This window comes from Aulonocara stuartgranti (genome assembly GCF_965226115.1).
Source record: "Aulonocara stuartgranti genome assembly, chromosome: 8".
NCBI lineage: Eukaryota > Metazoa > Chordata > Actinopteri > Cichliformes > Cichlidae > Aulonocara > Aulonocara stuartgranti.
This window is the reverse complement of record NC_138959.1, coordinates 6,235,600-6,252,715: the sequence shown is the minus strand read 5'-3', so window position 1 is coordinate 6,252,715 and position 17,116 is coordinate 6,235,600.

Here is a 17,116-nt window from a genome sequence, read left to right as displayed (position 1 = left end):
TTATCAGTCTTTATCAGTAGGCGGTGCTCAGTTTATCCATTTTGTACAGAAGAAGAATCAAATAATGTTTCAAATGTTACCTTTTCATGCACGCACCCTCAGAGTTTGAAGAAGAAAGCCTGAGTTAACAAAGTGATAGCTGTTGTCTCTTTTAGGTTTTGTCAAGCCAGCTAATGCGAAGAAAGTCTAGTTATTCGTTCGGCACGAGTTAGCGCAGTGATCGACAGAGCACAGAGAACACGACACCAAAAGCTCTGACTTCAAGCTGAGCATGCTAACCCATTCATTTTGTTTCATAGTACACCCTTTAGGTGGAGACTATTTGCTTTATGTCTTACGTCAATATACGTAGCATCTAAATATAAACTGGCGGATGTACGTAAACAGCCAACAGCATCAGTCATAAAACTTGCAAAAAAAATACAATCATCCCCATAAATAACAACAGACACGTAATGCTCTGCTACAGTCTCTTTATAGCCCCTTTGATGAAAAGCAGCAGGGTGCTGGGCACAAATCCAACGCTCTTAACATGTCCAACCAGGCCCTATAGACGTAATTTTCTCTCACCATGGCAACCCAAAGTCAGCAGTCACTAAAGGGTGACCCGAGAGGGCAGCGGTGGGGGTCAAATTGCTTTTTGTGGCTGGATGTCCAATCCAGCTGGGGTTATCGAGGGGGCAGGGAGATTAGAAAAAGAAGCTCGGATCAATAGAGGAATCCTGAGCTCATCGCCTCGTACTGTCTATTTCTCTGTTGCTTTCTTCTCTGGTCCTTTTTCCTAACTTTTCTCTCTCTGTATATATCTGAATTTACTCAGCATCAGTTTTAAATTTCTCAATAATCTCAGTGTTGTTTCCTCTTCACGCTCCTCTGCTCTGTATTTGCCTGTATTGATATCAATCACTATTGAAAATATCTCAAATTTCACTGCAACAGAGGCCTTTCCAGGAGATCGACCTTGATGACATTGCTGGGGCTGCAGGGGGAGGCTGGTGAAGGGGAGAGCTGGTTGTTTGTACGGGACACGGTGCAGAGTGAAGGTCTTTTGAGGGTTCAAATGAGACAGTGTTTGTGGGAGGGCTGGATTAGCTGCTTCAGCTTTTATTCCTGAAAGGTCGTAAAGCTGCCATTGGCCTCCTTTAGAGTCAAGGCTGTAGGCTGAATGGACGCGATGGGATTGCAAAGGAAAGTAAAGCCTGAAATCTTCTGCGCTTGGGGCTATAAATGAAGAAATAATTAACATCAAGGCTATATTTCTTGGTAGTGAATAAGACAATGTGACCACGGGAGGGGGTTCTGTGTTTGTGCCGCATCGCTTTTATCTCCGAGCTGAGCCTCTACGAAAACATGTGGTTCAAATCATCGCTTTTATTCCTCCATTGCTATCAGCTAAAAGGACAGAAATCAATTTATTGTGAATAAGCAGTATCACACCAGGGGTCAGGGAGCATTTATTCATGCTTATATGTGCTCTTGTTTCCCAGCAGGCTCAGAGCAAAGGATGATTTATTGCTCAAGGGAGCCGTGAGGAAATAATGGGCCTCGTATTCACTGCGAGTTAAACTTCATGGCCAAACTTTTCTATAACTTGTTCAGCTGCAGGACTGATATAAGAATGACTTCATGGATGATTTCATGCCTCCACACAGAGTCTCACAAGGTCAATTGCTTTTCAAGAACAGGCTCTCCAGGCTCATGAAGTGTTTCATTAAAAGATGATGTGGCAAATCACACTGCTGTTGTGTTTTTGATTGTTTTTACACATACTTGATTACAGCTCAGTAATGCAGCTTTTAAGATATATTTTCTTTTATCTTAATGTGGCCGCAGTTAATCCCGTCTAGATTCCTCACTCTGCCACCCTGGGTCTACCCCTGATCCCACACTAGGATTATCCAAAGACCCATCTGGCACATGCCGGCTAGCGGGGTGTACATGAACAGTACCCAGCAGCCACCAAACACAAAGTTAGCTAATCCTGACTGTTCCTGCTTTTTAAGAGCAGACAGACCTCTGAGCTGTAACCCAGACTCTTGTGGAACAAACTTGCTGCGATGATCAAAGCTGGCTGTTTGTGTCGCGCTGGCAGTGGGTGGATCTGGGAATGTGCTGACATGGGATTTCTGTGGCTTGATTTAGGGTGATAGAATGATCTAATATGAGAGAAGAGGGATATAAAATTGTCACTATTAAATATGTACTCAGGGATCCAAGTGGTGACTCAGTGCAGCTGACTGATGAGCAGTGAGAGCTGTGAAAAACTGCTGCAAAAATACAAGAAATTTGCCAGTAATGTACCAGTTTTTTGTGAATACAGTTGCTTGTGCCATGTGGATGCTTTTGGGGAAAAATAGTACAAAGAAGCTGGTGTACATTGGATCTAACAAGTAGTGACTGGGTGATCAAAGTGCAATTCCACCTTTTATAACTTTGTTCTATGAATAATCATACTAACTGGAATAGATCAAAACTATTCACATGAAAAAAGTGAGTTTTGATCCTCTATAAGGTTACCACCTCCGATTCTCGATTTAAAAAAAATCTTTTACCCGAGTGTCCTGGATACAGAAAGGCAGAATTAACCTAACTGTCCCTTAATAGTAATAACAACAACAATAATAATAATAATTAGAATAATAATAAGAGCTATTATTGATCCCATAGTTTGGCTGTATCAGAAAAAAGATATTAAAGGCTCAACACCAGACAGAAAATAAACACATTTAGACCTGCTGGTAAATATAGCACAGCTGATATTTCCATCAGAGCTAAAAGAAGTTAAACAGAGCACTCCGGTCAATGGAAACACGACTCCACATGAATCATTGTGTTGGATTATAGCTGCTTGATGTGCAAACAAACAGCATTTACTGCAGCTGATCTGTGCTGCTGCTGCCCTTTGTGGATTTAACCAACCTCAGTCTACAATATATAAGCAGATGTTACTATTTTCCAGCTTCTAGCCAGAATAAAACTATATATAAATGTTTTTTTACGACAATGTTAGCTACTCAGTTTGGTAACCTCTAACATTTAAATATAGACAGTTTTACTACTTGGTGGGTTAAATCCTAAAATTAATAATTAATCTTTTGTCCACCGTTTTTTCTTTAAAGTTCTTTATAGATTTTTATTGCAATTTTATCATCAGCACCATTGATGTTTGGAGTAAGGGTCACTCAGGGATCATAGAAAACTACATACAATCACATTAAATTACATATTTTAGGCAGAAGAAGAGTTATATGACCACACACAGAGGCTGAAGCAGACTGCTTAGAAATCCGATAACTGCTGTTGTGATACCTTTGTGGTTGGGGGCTTTACATTTCATCAAAACAGCTGATTCAAAGAAAGCCTGGCTTTGTTAAACCTTCCACTTCCTGTTTTACTTTGGCTATTGCTTTCTTAGTGTGTTCCCTGTACTTCCTGTTGTTTTTCAGTTGATTCCTTGATTGTTTCTGCCTGTGTTGTATCTTCCCTCATTTGTGATTGCGTGTCCCACGCTAATTGTCTTCAACTGCGTCTCCTTGCTCAGTACTGTGAGTATATACAGTGGGGCAAAAAAGTATTTAGTCAGCCACCGATTGTGCAAGTTCCCCCACCTAAAATGATGACAGAGGTCAGTAATTTGCACCAGAGGTACACTTCAACTGTGAGAGACAGAATGTGAAAAAAAAATCCATGAATTCACATGGTAGGATTTGTAAAGAATTTATTCGTAAATCAGGGTGGAAAATAAGTATTTGGTCACCTCAAACAAGGAAAATCTCTGGCTCTCACAGACCTGTAACGTCTTCTGTAAGAAGCTTTTCTGTCCCCCACTCGTTACCTGTATGAATGGCACCTGTTTGAACTCATCATCTGTATAAAAGACACCTGTCCACAGCCTCAAACAGTCAGACTCCAAACTCCGCCATGGCCAAGACCAAAGAGCTTTCGAAGGACACCAGGAAAAGTATTGTAGACCTGCACCAGACTGGGAAGAGTGAATCTACAATAGGCAAGCAGCTTGGTGTGAAAAAATCAACTGTGGGAGCAATCATCAGAAAATGGAAGACATACAAGACCACTGATAATCTCCCTTGATCTGGGGCTCCACGCAAGATCTCATCCCGTGGGGTCAAAATGATCATGAGAACGGTGAGCAAAGATCCCAGAACCACACGGGGGGACCTGGTGAATGACCTGCAGAGAGCTGGGACCAAAGTAACAAAGGTCACCATCAGTAACACACTACAACGGCAGGGAATCAAATCCCGCAGTGCCAGACGTGTTCCGCTGCTGAAGCCAGTGCATGTCCAGGCCCATCTGAAGTTTGCCAGAGAGCACATGGATGATACAGCAGAGGATTGGGAGAATGTCATGTGGTCAGATGAAACCAAAGTAGAACTTTTTGGTATAAACTCAACTCGTCGTGTTTGGAGGAAGAAGAATACTGAGTTGCATCCCAAGAACACCATACCTACTGTGAAGCATGGGGGTGGAAACATCATGCTATGGGGCTGTTTTTCTACCAAGGGGACAGGACGACTGATCCGTGTTAAGGACAGAATGAATGGGGCCATGTATCGTGAGATTTTGAGCCAAAACCTCCTTCCATCAGTGAGAACTTTGAAGATGAAACGAGGCTGGGTCTTCCAACATGACAATGATCCAAAACACACCGCCCGGGCAACAAAGGAGTGGCTCCGTAAGAAGCATTTGAAAGTCCTGGAGTGGCCTAGCCAGTCTCCAGACCTCAACCCCATAGAATATCTGTGGCGGGAGTTGAAAGTCCGTGTTGCTCGGCGACAGCCCCAAAACATCACTGCTCTCGAGAAGATCTGCATGGAGGAATGGGCCAAAATACCAGCTACTGTGTGTGCAAACCTGGTAAAGACCTATAGTAAACGTTTGACCTCTGTTATTGCCAACAAAGGTTATGTTACAAAGTATTGAGTTGTATTTTTGTTATTGACCAAATACTTATTTTCCACCCTGATTTACGAATAAATTCTTTACAAATCCTACCATGTGGATTCATGGATTTTTTTCTCACATTCTGTCTCTCACAGTTGAAGTGTACCTCTGGTGCAAATTACTGACCTCTGTCATCATTTTAAGTGGGGGAACTTGCACAATCGGTGGCTGACTAAATACTTTTTTGCCCCACTGTACAGGTCTTGTCAGAGAACCCAATACATGTAATATTTGAATTTCTTAATGTTTAGCTCTTTCTGAGCATTTGTTACCTTTTAAAATCTCCTCACTTGTCCTTTGTTTCGCTGTCTCTGAAAACAAAGTTATGACATATTTATCAAACAGGTAAATATATGACTCGGTACCTTTAGCTAGCAGACAGACTTTCTGTTTTAAAAATAAAACATTATATTGCCACAGTGTTAACTCTTTTATATTTTTTATCTGAAAAACAACAACCAAGGGAAGAAATTTACCTCATCTAACTCATATTAAAGGGAGCTTGTACTTTGTAAAACCACAGCTGTGTCAGAAAGGATGACTCACTCCACTACAAACACAAACTGTATCTTTGAGGTCGTGCTATCTCTCCCCATGTGGGCTTTGTTGACTGTGTGTCCTCTCTGGGAGATCAAAATCAGAGCTCCATCAAGTGTGGGGACCCCGATGCCACGTTGGCTCTCCCGGTGATGCAGGAGCAGCTTGGGCTTTTGTTCAGAGCACGTGGGAGTGAAGCTACACGTGAACTGTGGGACTCATGGCAAAGCAAAAATGAACCTACTGGGTTGATAAAACCTTTTTTTCTTCCTCTCTCTCTCTGCTTGTGATGAAAAACCATGATTATAATCCAAGGACTGGTAGGTTATGTATGTCTGTTTCTAACCTCTCCGTGCTTCCTGTTCCTTTTTCAAGTAAAATATTTAATAATATTTAAAATTTTATAAATGCCTGCTCCCAAACAAAATCTATCTGCATTTCAGATATGGAGAAAATGTAATCTCCCATCAGGAGACTGCACTGCTCAGTCTAAACTCAGGGTCCACTTATGTACTTGTTCTGCAGGGTTCAGCTCTTCTGTGGGGTCCACTACTGCAGACTCCGCTTGCTTTATTTCGTTGTTTGCAATATTTAGTTTTGGGACTTTGATGCCCCAAATCTCTGACCACCTCGTAAACACGAGTTTGGCATTTGTGGTTTAAAATAAAAAGCCTTAATACTTAACCATCTGATTGATTGGTACAAAAACTGGCTGAGAAATTCATGTCCTTAATTGTAATAACTCTTAATTTTTCCTTTAATGCCAAAACATCATCAACAGGTCAAAATTCACTTTTTCTAGAACTTATTTTAGGATGAAATTTCTGCCTCCTTGTCTCCTCTATCATCCTGCTCTTGACCTGCAAATCCATGAAGGATGTTTCAAAACCTAAAATACACTTGGATGAGAGAGGAGGCTTGCTATAGTGGCTACACTTGAGGATACAGCAATTTCTGGCACATGTAAATGTTGTCTTTGCTGCCTGTACACAGCCATTAACTGGTGGGAATGAAAGGGCTGAATCTCTTTTGGTTTTTTTTTTTTTTAATGCAGCATGTGTGCTTTACTGTGGTGTTTTTACCTTCACCATATAAAAGAGGCGTGGCACACAGCTGGAATATACAAACTATGGTGGGAAGAGGACTCTTCATAAACTGTAAGTTTTATAGTTTGGTCAGGATTTCTGCCCTTCATGTTTGTTTCTCAAGCCTCTGTCCTTGCAGCATTTCTCTTCCTCGCATCTCTGGAGAAAAACACGAAGATGTACAGGGAGGAAATGAAAGCGAGACGGGAGGATAATCATCTTTCCTTTAGTCCTTGTTGTTATCACCTCCTCTCCTTGTCCTTATCCCCACCACCTACCTGTTTCATAATCAGTTTTTGCAATTAAAGGACTATCTTCAAACCAAATTAAGTGTAAATATATGTGTTTATATTGTGTAAACTTGTAAGAATCTACTAATGCTATCACACATTCTAGTTATGTGTAGAGTGGGCGAAAAAAGGCATTGTGATGAGAAGAACCCAGGAATCTTGACCAAAGTTGTGAGGGTGAATCCATGCACATCAGATCGGGTATTTGGGGCTTGAGGCGCCCATCATGGCCTTTTGTTCATCCCAACCATGCTGTGGTCTTCCACAAGCTATCACAGCTTTCCTTTTGTCACTTTTTTGTGTGTTATTCTTTCAAAGATTTCCCCATTTGAGGGTCTCAAGTTGGCCAGACTCTCAGGTCATTGCTTCATGGTTGGGTAAAGGCTATGCAGTCGAGGTCAGCAATAAAATCCCAGTCTTCCACTAGCCATAACTACATGGGATAAACCAGCTATCAGTGCTGATATGCCAACCAAAGATGTGGTCACTGAATCACAACGCATAAAACGGGAATGAAATTTGTTTCTAATGCACAAAAAGCAGCTGGCCATAAAATGATGGGGCACATTTGCTCATCTTTTGGTCAGACCTGCAATTTTTCCCCCTCAGCCGAGGGGCCCTAGTTTGTATTAGATATGTACTGGAAGAGTGGGAAAATAATGGCTTCAAAGACTCTAAAATACAAGATTGATTTAACTCTTTAGCTCATATTTATTTATTGCTCATATTGAGGTTCTATTAATAGTACTGTTAAAAGACAAGAGAGAAAAAAATCAAGGTAATTGACTTTCTTACTAAAAGTCTGAAAATTGGTACAACTGGCACATTTAATACTGGAAAAAGCAACTGACTTAGCACCAAAGACTTGAGGTTGGTAGGAAAAATGGCTTCTATTTTGTTAATATCAATAATAAAGATAAAAAGGTAATAACCACATTATACAAAGACCCCTCTAAAGTTTTATGTTACAGAGTTTTTGGTTTAAATTTAAAGATTTTACAGACAAAGCCAGACCTGTTTCTATTTTAAGTTCAATAAAAAGGCAATTTATTCTGGCCCTCCTGACCTCCCAGAGTACTTCCCCAGGCTCCGGCTGGTGCACCTGTGTCTCATTATCACTCACCTGCTATATTTATGTGCACCTCACAGATTGTTGATCTAGTCATTGTAAACTTGCTCTGGAGGCTTTACCTGAGCAAGTTTACCTTTTGCCAAGCTTTGAATTTACACCCTACCTGCTGTGTCCACCTTTGTACCTTGTCTGTGATTTTTTTTATCCACCTACTGAAACAAGCAACCCTGCATAACAAATATATAACCTGTGCCACTGAAATGAGAAACATGATGAGCTGTTTAGATAATAACTTGCCTGCTTTGGACTTGGGAAAAATTGAAGTAGAACTCTTACGGAAGAAAAGTGGTTTACTAAGTTCTTATAATGCTTCATTGAGAATCCTTGACTTGTAAAACTTCCAACCTGTTGATCTTCTAGTCGAGCCTCCTGCCTGTGAGTTCTTGTGCCAACTAATGGGTTAAACATTTTCTACTTTTTGTATGGTGGCCCTGAGAGGCCAAACAGACTGCAACTTAAGAAAACACCAGCAATAAGAAAAACGCTGCAAAAGCACACAAAACACAACGAAAATAGAAGAAACGACAACGGAAATAGGAAAAAACAAAACAGAAATAGGAAAAAACTGATTTTCAAAAGCACAAGGGAAGTGTTTCTGGGGAGACAATAACCCGACGGACCAGTTGCAGGAACCAAAATATGCTAAGAATTGCACTGGGAGACACTTAAAAGAAGTGGGGGATCTATTGGTTTTGTGAGGAAAGAAAAGATTACAGGTAAGTGTGTTAGCCTAACTATTAGCATAAAAATCCGTCATCAGTATATACCTGCAACTGGTCCGTTGGGTTATTGTCTCCCCAGAAACACTTCCCTTGTGCTTTTTCGTATTTCCGTTGTTTTTTGTGTTCTTTTGCAGCGTTTTTCTTGTTGCTGGTGTTTTCTTAGCCATAGATGGTTCACAGACACTATTGTGCACTTATTTAAAATAAATCAAAAAAGATAGCCTGGGCTAGGGACTTGTATTTAAGAACAAAGAGCTTTAAATGTATATTTAGAAAAGGTGCACTGTTGTGGGACTCAAGTGCTTCTCCTGCCTCCAACACAATGCTAATGCTTCATTTAGACTTAAAAAAAAAAAATGTATGGGAACCTCCACTGTACATTGACCTGTGCAGAAGCACCAATCTTGCTTTAGTTACAATGGAGGGTAAGTATTCAAACGCTGGGTGGAAGTCCAACATAGAAGCACAACGCACAACCAGCTGGGCATAGTGGAAATATGCAATGTATGTGACATCGCATGCAACGGTCACTATACAGTACATTTAAGGTAGAATGAGGGATGAACCAGTTTTGCTCATTATGTCCTGGCTAAAACAGGAGAGATGGCAACCCTATATGTGCCTGAGATACTCCCCATGTCTGCCTGTGCCCTTTCATCAATCCACTCAAAGGTCTTAAACCAGGCACTGCATGGCCTCCCAGCATTAGTCCAGAATAAAATTAATTTCTATCCAATCCCTTGCTGTAACTCGCTCTGCTCAGTTATTTTCTGCCATCTCTCCTTTTTCATGAACTGTGTCTACCCTTTGAAACCCAGTGACTGCACAGGTGTAACTCATTTTGTTCATCTGGGAGACATAGGTAGGACTAAAAACATGTAAGGTATAAAACAACAAATCGATTGATTAAAACACAATGAGTAAAAATACTAAATTACTTTTACCTCGTGACAAATGTAGCTAGCTGTGGTCTCAGTTTTGTTTTTTATCATATGATAGGTTGCTAATCCTTTGCAACATTATCGTTGTTCCTAAGATGTAGACTGTAACTGTAATGTAGCCTACTTTCTCTGCCATGTGATTCATACATATCATGAATAAAAGCTTCTGTTGAGAGACTAAACCTCTGGACATTTTTGCTAACTTTTTACTGTTTCGCCTCTAAATCATTACTAAAATTCAGCTGCCTCTAGTCTTTAATGTTGCTGTACATCCAATATCCTGGGTGTTACAGCTGTTGTTTTAGTAAAATGTCCACTGACCCTCCTGTGTTCACAGGTACCACGCACTGATACTTAAATCATTTTAGAAAAGCCTAAAACTGGGAGGGTTGCCAGGACTCACAGTGGAAGGAGACCATCAGGTCATAAATAGCCTTAATTCCTGTCTAGACAGGAGAGCTAATGGATGTTAACACCCTGCATATGCAGACCATCATGTACTGCCAAATGATCAAATAATTATGTGTGAGAAATCCAAGCAGGAAAAGCATACTTCAACTTTACTTACCCTGAGCTTACATATTAGACTGACACATATAATTCCATCTTAGTCTGGATAGTGTGTCCACCAACTCTTTCTCTGACAGTAAATAAGCAAAGGACACGATGTGTTGTGCATCCTGGGAACTCATTAGCATCAGACAACGGGGACAATTCTACCTTTCCTTATCTCTTTGAGCCATGCATTGTTGATTAAAGGAGAGAAATAACCGAGAGGTTGCACACTTTCCTTCATTATCCCTTTCCCCCAGTTGTTGTTTTTTTCCCTCACATGGTGCAATGTGATTAAATACATAGTGATGCAACCATTTTTTCTTACTTAATTGAGCAGCAGCTTTTTTTCTTTATTTTCCAGTGAGAGTATGGTGCACTCTTGAAACCATCATGCCATTTTCCCAAGGAGGGGAAGGGGACATAACCATTGTGCTTCCCTTTGTCTGTTGCCTGAGACACCCCCGCTTCCATCACTATAATAGAAAAGGAGAAGGAAATGGAAAGGCATTGTGTGAATGCTTTTTGGAATATGTCCCATGGCACACATCTAAATCACCCTAAATGGAGCATCCAATGATCTGTAACTGTGCGGAGGAGATTGACTTAAACAGCTTCCGCTGGCTCTCTTTCATTAGCAACTTATTAAACCTGAATGGAAACTTTGAGAGCGCAACAGTAAGGAGGGGGGGGGGGGGAAGCCTTGGGCTCCAGCTGAATGTGGCTAAATACCCTGTCATTCTGTCAAGGGCACACTCCAATTTTAGGGAAATGCAGAGGATTTGGGACTACAGCATGCCACTTGCCTTTACTTGAATATAGCAGTTATGTTAAGGCAGTAGAAGCCACAATTTGCAACTCCATTCATTATTCACCAGCTGTGTTTTAAAGCACACATGCTGGGACTCCACAGCAGGAAATCTGCAGAAGAATACACTTGGTATCTTCATGTTTGTTAAGAATGAGAGAATAAATGTAGTTATTTCACCAAGAGAACAGAAAAAATTGATGGCTTGTAAAAATAAAAAATCTAGTATTCTCTTCCCAGAAGAAGACATAAAGGGCAAAAGCAATACTTTCTCATTGGTGTCAGCTGCAGTGTAAAAGCTTACTGCTCAGTGTGCGTCATGGGACAACAGCTCAGAAGGTGAAGCAGGACAACAGAGTATCACATTACCCGATGTGTTGCCCGGTGGTCTGTGCACAGGCCCAAGATGACACACAGTGCATATGTTACAGACTCTGCAATGCAGAAAGAGAGAGAGGAGGGAAGGATACAATAACAGTTGCACACGGACACCAATAACTTGCTTTCTGCAGTGTACAGTGACTATTATTAGCCAATCCCACACTAACAGCATTAAATGGACTTGAAAAATGCATGAGTAGCTCCGAGGTAGTTTTTTACGACCTGAAAGAGAGGCGTATTTGTTCAGCTGATGACAAGCACGTGTTCTGATGATACTAACACAGAAAGGTATGAATATTTAAGTTCATTTTATATATACTTAGAAAAAAGGTCAAAAAAGTCATCCTACACATTGTCTTTTTTTATATTTTATGGAAATACGCCTCCAAGGGCATCCAATACTGCTGTTCTGTCAGTCTGTGTCCTTTGCCAACTGTACTTTGACACAACATTACTGCACATCTACACAATCTATAGTAGAAGGATCATTTGTCAGGCAAGAAACCTGTTTGGAGCTTTGGGCTTTAAACTTTGCTTTGCTTGATTTGCTGATTTGTTTTTCTTTTCATTTTTACATGCGGATTAGGTTGATGCACTGAAAATTGCTTGGTTAGGTTTAGGAAAAGACCTTGCATGTAGGAAAAGTTATGCTTATATCCTGAATGCTGAATGTGTTAAATGTAAGGTCATGGGGTTCGTTGCATGTAATCATGTGGTTAACTCCTGGAAAAATAGAGCCTGCTACCTGACATGCTCAGAATCAGGTAAGTATTCAACATAAGCCCTCATATAATAGAATAGAATAGAATAGAATTCAACTTTATTGTCATTGCACATGCACAGGTACAGGGCAACGAAATGCAGTTTGCATCCATCCAGAAGTGCTTTAGTGATATAGATATATTACAATATATATTAGCAATAATATAGATATGTGAGTATATAACTAATACTTTTCAAGGAAGAGCCTGCTATAAAAAGTTAAGTAAAAATTAAGCCTTTTATATGACATGCTTACTTTTTATCTGTGGCCATTCTCAACAGACAACCTTGAAAAATCATCTAAAATGCACTTTTTAAAGTTTTTTCCAGCAAATGATGAGGGATAAGATAAAATATCCTTGGCACCCATGCTTGTTTCAAACATTAGTCGAAATGAGCCACCCCCCTAACAGGACATGAAGGATGAGCACATGTGTCACAGCAGGCTAGTTCATCCCCATTCTGATGTTTAACCTTTCACAGTTACCACCTTCAAAGTCCACTGTGCCCTCCAGAGAGGGGATAAAAGTGATATGCCAGATGGAAGTGGCCACCCATACACTGTAAATAAAAGATGAACAGGTGCAGTTACATCACACACTAGTCAGTAAAGTCCAGTTGTGAAATCTTGATCCTAAGCGTTTTTGTCATTGCTGTCATTGTTTTGAAATCGGATGTGATGAATGAGGGGCAGATGTGACTGAGAAACCAGGGGACACTAAAGGCTGATATGGTAGCAAAGTAGGCCCATCTTAAAGCTTACCTTGATTTATTGTCCTTTTTCATTCTGATGGGAACCATAATTTAAAAAATGAATATCATGTTTTATTCATTAAGACTCAGACCAGTTCAAAGAAACCAAAGGGTTTGAAGGGTTGTTCTCTCATAGACTTCTATAGAGCCTGCTTTTGGCCAAAAAAGCTTCACTAATCTTTTTAAACACCCCAAAATATTGAGAACTCACTTAAAAGAGGGGTCCATGAGATAAAAACGACACATTTGTGTATTTGTATCTATTATAGGGACACGTTACTGTTATGTTACTGTTATTGGACAGTGATATACAACTTTCAGTTTATGAAATATACCATGAGAAAGCAAATATGCATTATTACAAACCCCAAAGCTTAAGGGACTGGTCTCAAAGTGCAATCATCTCTGATTGGATTAGTTTATCCCCATCTCCCGAAGCTGATGCTTAATTGCCTGTTCTTCAGCCTTAATATGACAGAAATTAGCATTATTAACGCTTAGTGATCGATCAACCTATTTGTGAACTTTGCATAGAGAAATTTGACTCTGTTATCTTTTTCCCCCCACAAGGAGATACTTTTGCAATAAAAATTATTGATCTACAAGATCTGCTTCAAATTCTATGTGCAGCAAATGAAATGTGAAATTTGCATTAACTATCAGAAGCAATTCAGCACTCATGGGCATAATATGCAATATGCTGTAAGAAACTGATAATTGTTGCAAGCACAAAACTCATTTATTAATAGTTTACAGTCTCTGAGTGAACTTCTGACTGAATTTAATAGATTTTGTACCAGCAGGAACACAACTGTGAATCCTGAGAGGCCTGCGGCTTATAACTTGCCTTCAGGCAGAAATCAGTGCTGCTCTGGAAACAAAACTGAGCCTTCCAGTGTGCACTAAAAACAAACATCAGTTTCATGTTTTCAACCCAGAAGTAGGTTGCTTCCTCTAATCTGCCCAGTAACAGTTTGGCCGCGTGCATATGCATGTTAGCGTGAGTGCGTGGGTCTGTTGGTTGTGTGCAAGCATGTATTAGTGTGCATGTTTTGCATGTGCAGCCAACAGTGAGTGGGCTGAAGGGAGTGGAGGAGGAGGATGAAGAGTGGGAAGAGGAGGCCAGTGGTAAAAGCCTCAACAAAAAGCTAAAGATAGCTCAGTGCTTGCAGGCACTCAGTGAAGCTTAGCTTACTCTGTCAAGGTTACTCACACACACACACACACACACACACACACACACACACACACACACACACACACACACACACACATGCACGTGCGCGGACAGCAGCAAGGGCCCGTGAGTGCAGGAGAAGCCTTTTCTGAGTAAAACCACCTCACTGGTAACTGAGTATGTATGGGATCATTTACACTATCGTCCATAACACATTACAGCGATGGCCTCATCAAGGTCTATCTGATGTCCTAAATTAATATAGGACAGAGAAAAATCTTTAATATTTTGCAGTATGGAAATTACACAAGCTATGACAGATCAAAAACATCTATAACAGGACACAGATTATATGGAACAAATAGCATGAACTTCTTTTGTCAAAGTTCATTAAATTGTTCTCTTATCTTCCTAAAACACTGCAATTGTCACATTTCATGCAGCAAATGCCTGACGATTTAAACTGGACCAATTATACTCATTTCAAGCTTGATATTTTTACACTACAGTAGCTTTGCATGACTCATAGTTTCAGAATAATCCTTATTTATCTTACTGGGCCTTACTGCAGGACCTCAGCTCATAAGAAACAAGCTAAGCCAACTTTCTTTTTGGCTGCCCCTCGCAGACAGAAGCTGGAGCTCTGTGCCTGAGATGAGGATAAGATGTCAAAATACTACTGCTACACAAGGTCACCATTCAGTGCCTCCTCCTTCCCTCTTCTCTTTAATTAGTTTTTAATTGTCTACATACACTATCCAACCTTGTGTCATTGAACATGAAATCACCTTGACTGCATAATATTTTCCCCTCTATATCCTGCAAACAATGAACAACAGTGTCTGCAGCTGTCACCGCGCCTGTAATGATACCAAAACATTTCAAGTTCATGGTAAACCTGACACGAGATCCTCTGTAATTAATGTTTGCTTTGTCTGAGATTTTTCAGGATGTTCAGCAGCCTGGAAACCAGACAAATCTAAGAAGTCGTGTTTCATTTGTTCTAGTAGAATGCGTTTGGCCAGTATTCTATTTAGACACAACTTTACCAATCACAGTCAAGTGTGTGAATCCATCAGCTAGTCGAATGCAACATTTGGTTCTCCTGTATGCCTCAGCCCAGCTTTATAAAAGCAAGGTGAAGACTAATGTATGGTTTCTTAGTAAGATGTTGGCCATAATATGCAAGCAGAAAAGTTTCCAGTGCTCCTCAAAACTGGAAACTGGAAAGATCAAAGGCTATATTCTAAAAGATATTCCCTCATTTGGTGTGGTGACAAAGGTAGTAGAGAGCACTGTGTAACACTTTCTCCCTTGAGGTTGACCAATCAGTCAATATGTGGTAATTCTGAAGACCATAATGGTAAATGGCCTGTATTTGTATAGCACTTTTCTAGTCCCTAAGGACCCCAAAGCGCTTTACACAACCAGTCATCCACCCATTCACACACACACATTCACACACTGGTGATGGCAAGCTACATTGTAGCCACAACCACCCTGGGGCGCACTGACAGAGGCGAGGCTGCCGGACACTGGCGCCACCAGGCCCTCTGACCACCACCAGTAGGCAACGGGTGAAGTGTCTTGCCCAAGGACACAACGACCAAGCCAGGGCTCGAACCAGCAACCTTCTGATTACAAGGCGAACTCCCAACTCTTAAGCCACGATCGCCACGATATATGAGCCATACCCTTTCCATACTCATGGACATCTTAAAGGAAGTTCTGACACTATTTTGTATGTCTTATGGACTAAATGCACTCTCAGTTTCTACTGAAACAGATATTTTCCACCTGCCATCTAAATAAATTTTTTGAAATAACATTTTTGTACCACAGAGTTTGTAATCACTCATTTATTATGATTTTTTTTTCTCTCATTCATCTTTAGTTTCTGTAGAGTAAATTCTGGTCATACACCCTTAGTAGTAAATGTGAGGATTAAGCAGCAAATTAACCACAAATTACATCATCAGTGCAGGCAACCCATTGGTCTACTTCCCTTCGGCCACACATCAATTTGTCTAGACGGTGCTATCCAGATCACTAATAGCGTGGGTCTAAAGATAAAACTGAACTAATGGACCCTGTCCAAAAGGCTGCTAATCACAGCCACGGGGTCAGTCCAAGTGCTAGTTAAACCCTCTGTGGAGCTCTACTCAGCTGATTTCTCTGTGATCCTCACAATCATAACAAACCAGCTTTCATTCCAAATGGGATAAAACGCTCCTCTATGAGGTGTTTAATCTTATCTCACCTCCAGCACACTGTTGCCTCATGGCATCTAAACATCAGTCAGCACATGAATTGATCAGAATAAGACAGGTGTGTTAGATCTTTTTGTCTCTTTCATCTATTTCTAAAAATGCTTTGAGTCTGATCCAGTAAACATCTGCAAACATAGGAAAATGAAAGACAAATACTGTTTCCAGTGAGCCTGATGCTATACAAGGACCAGAAGCATCACATCACACCGGCTTAATCTACCGTATTTTTTGGGCTATAAGGCGCACTTAAAGTCCTTTAATTATCAGTGCGCCTTATAATCTAGCACGCCTTATGTATGAATTATGGTTCTTACCGGTTCTGACCTCGAACCGATTTTATGTGGTACACAGCCCTCAAAAATCTGTCAAAAAATATTTTAGTACGACTTGATGGATTGTCGGAGCATTACGGCTACCATAGTCATGAGCCTCGCGGAGTCTGCTTCAGGTCCCAAAACGAACACTGCGACATCACTGAGAGTTAAAATCTGTCTAAATTCTTTCATCTTTGATAAAATGATCAGCGTTGCTTCTTTACCAGGTGTAACAACTAAGTTTAACTTCCAGGCATCCATGAAAACAGAATTTATTTAATTTAACTGAGTTAGAAGTTAGCAGGAAGTTAGCTCGCTAGTTTCCACCTAAACATGATATACCACGTTCTGACGGAGAGATTTCTGAATAAAATAAAACGTACAGCTCTGCCATCGCTTCCAACATAAATGAAGACAGAAAACTAAA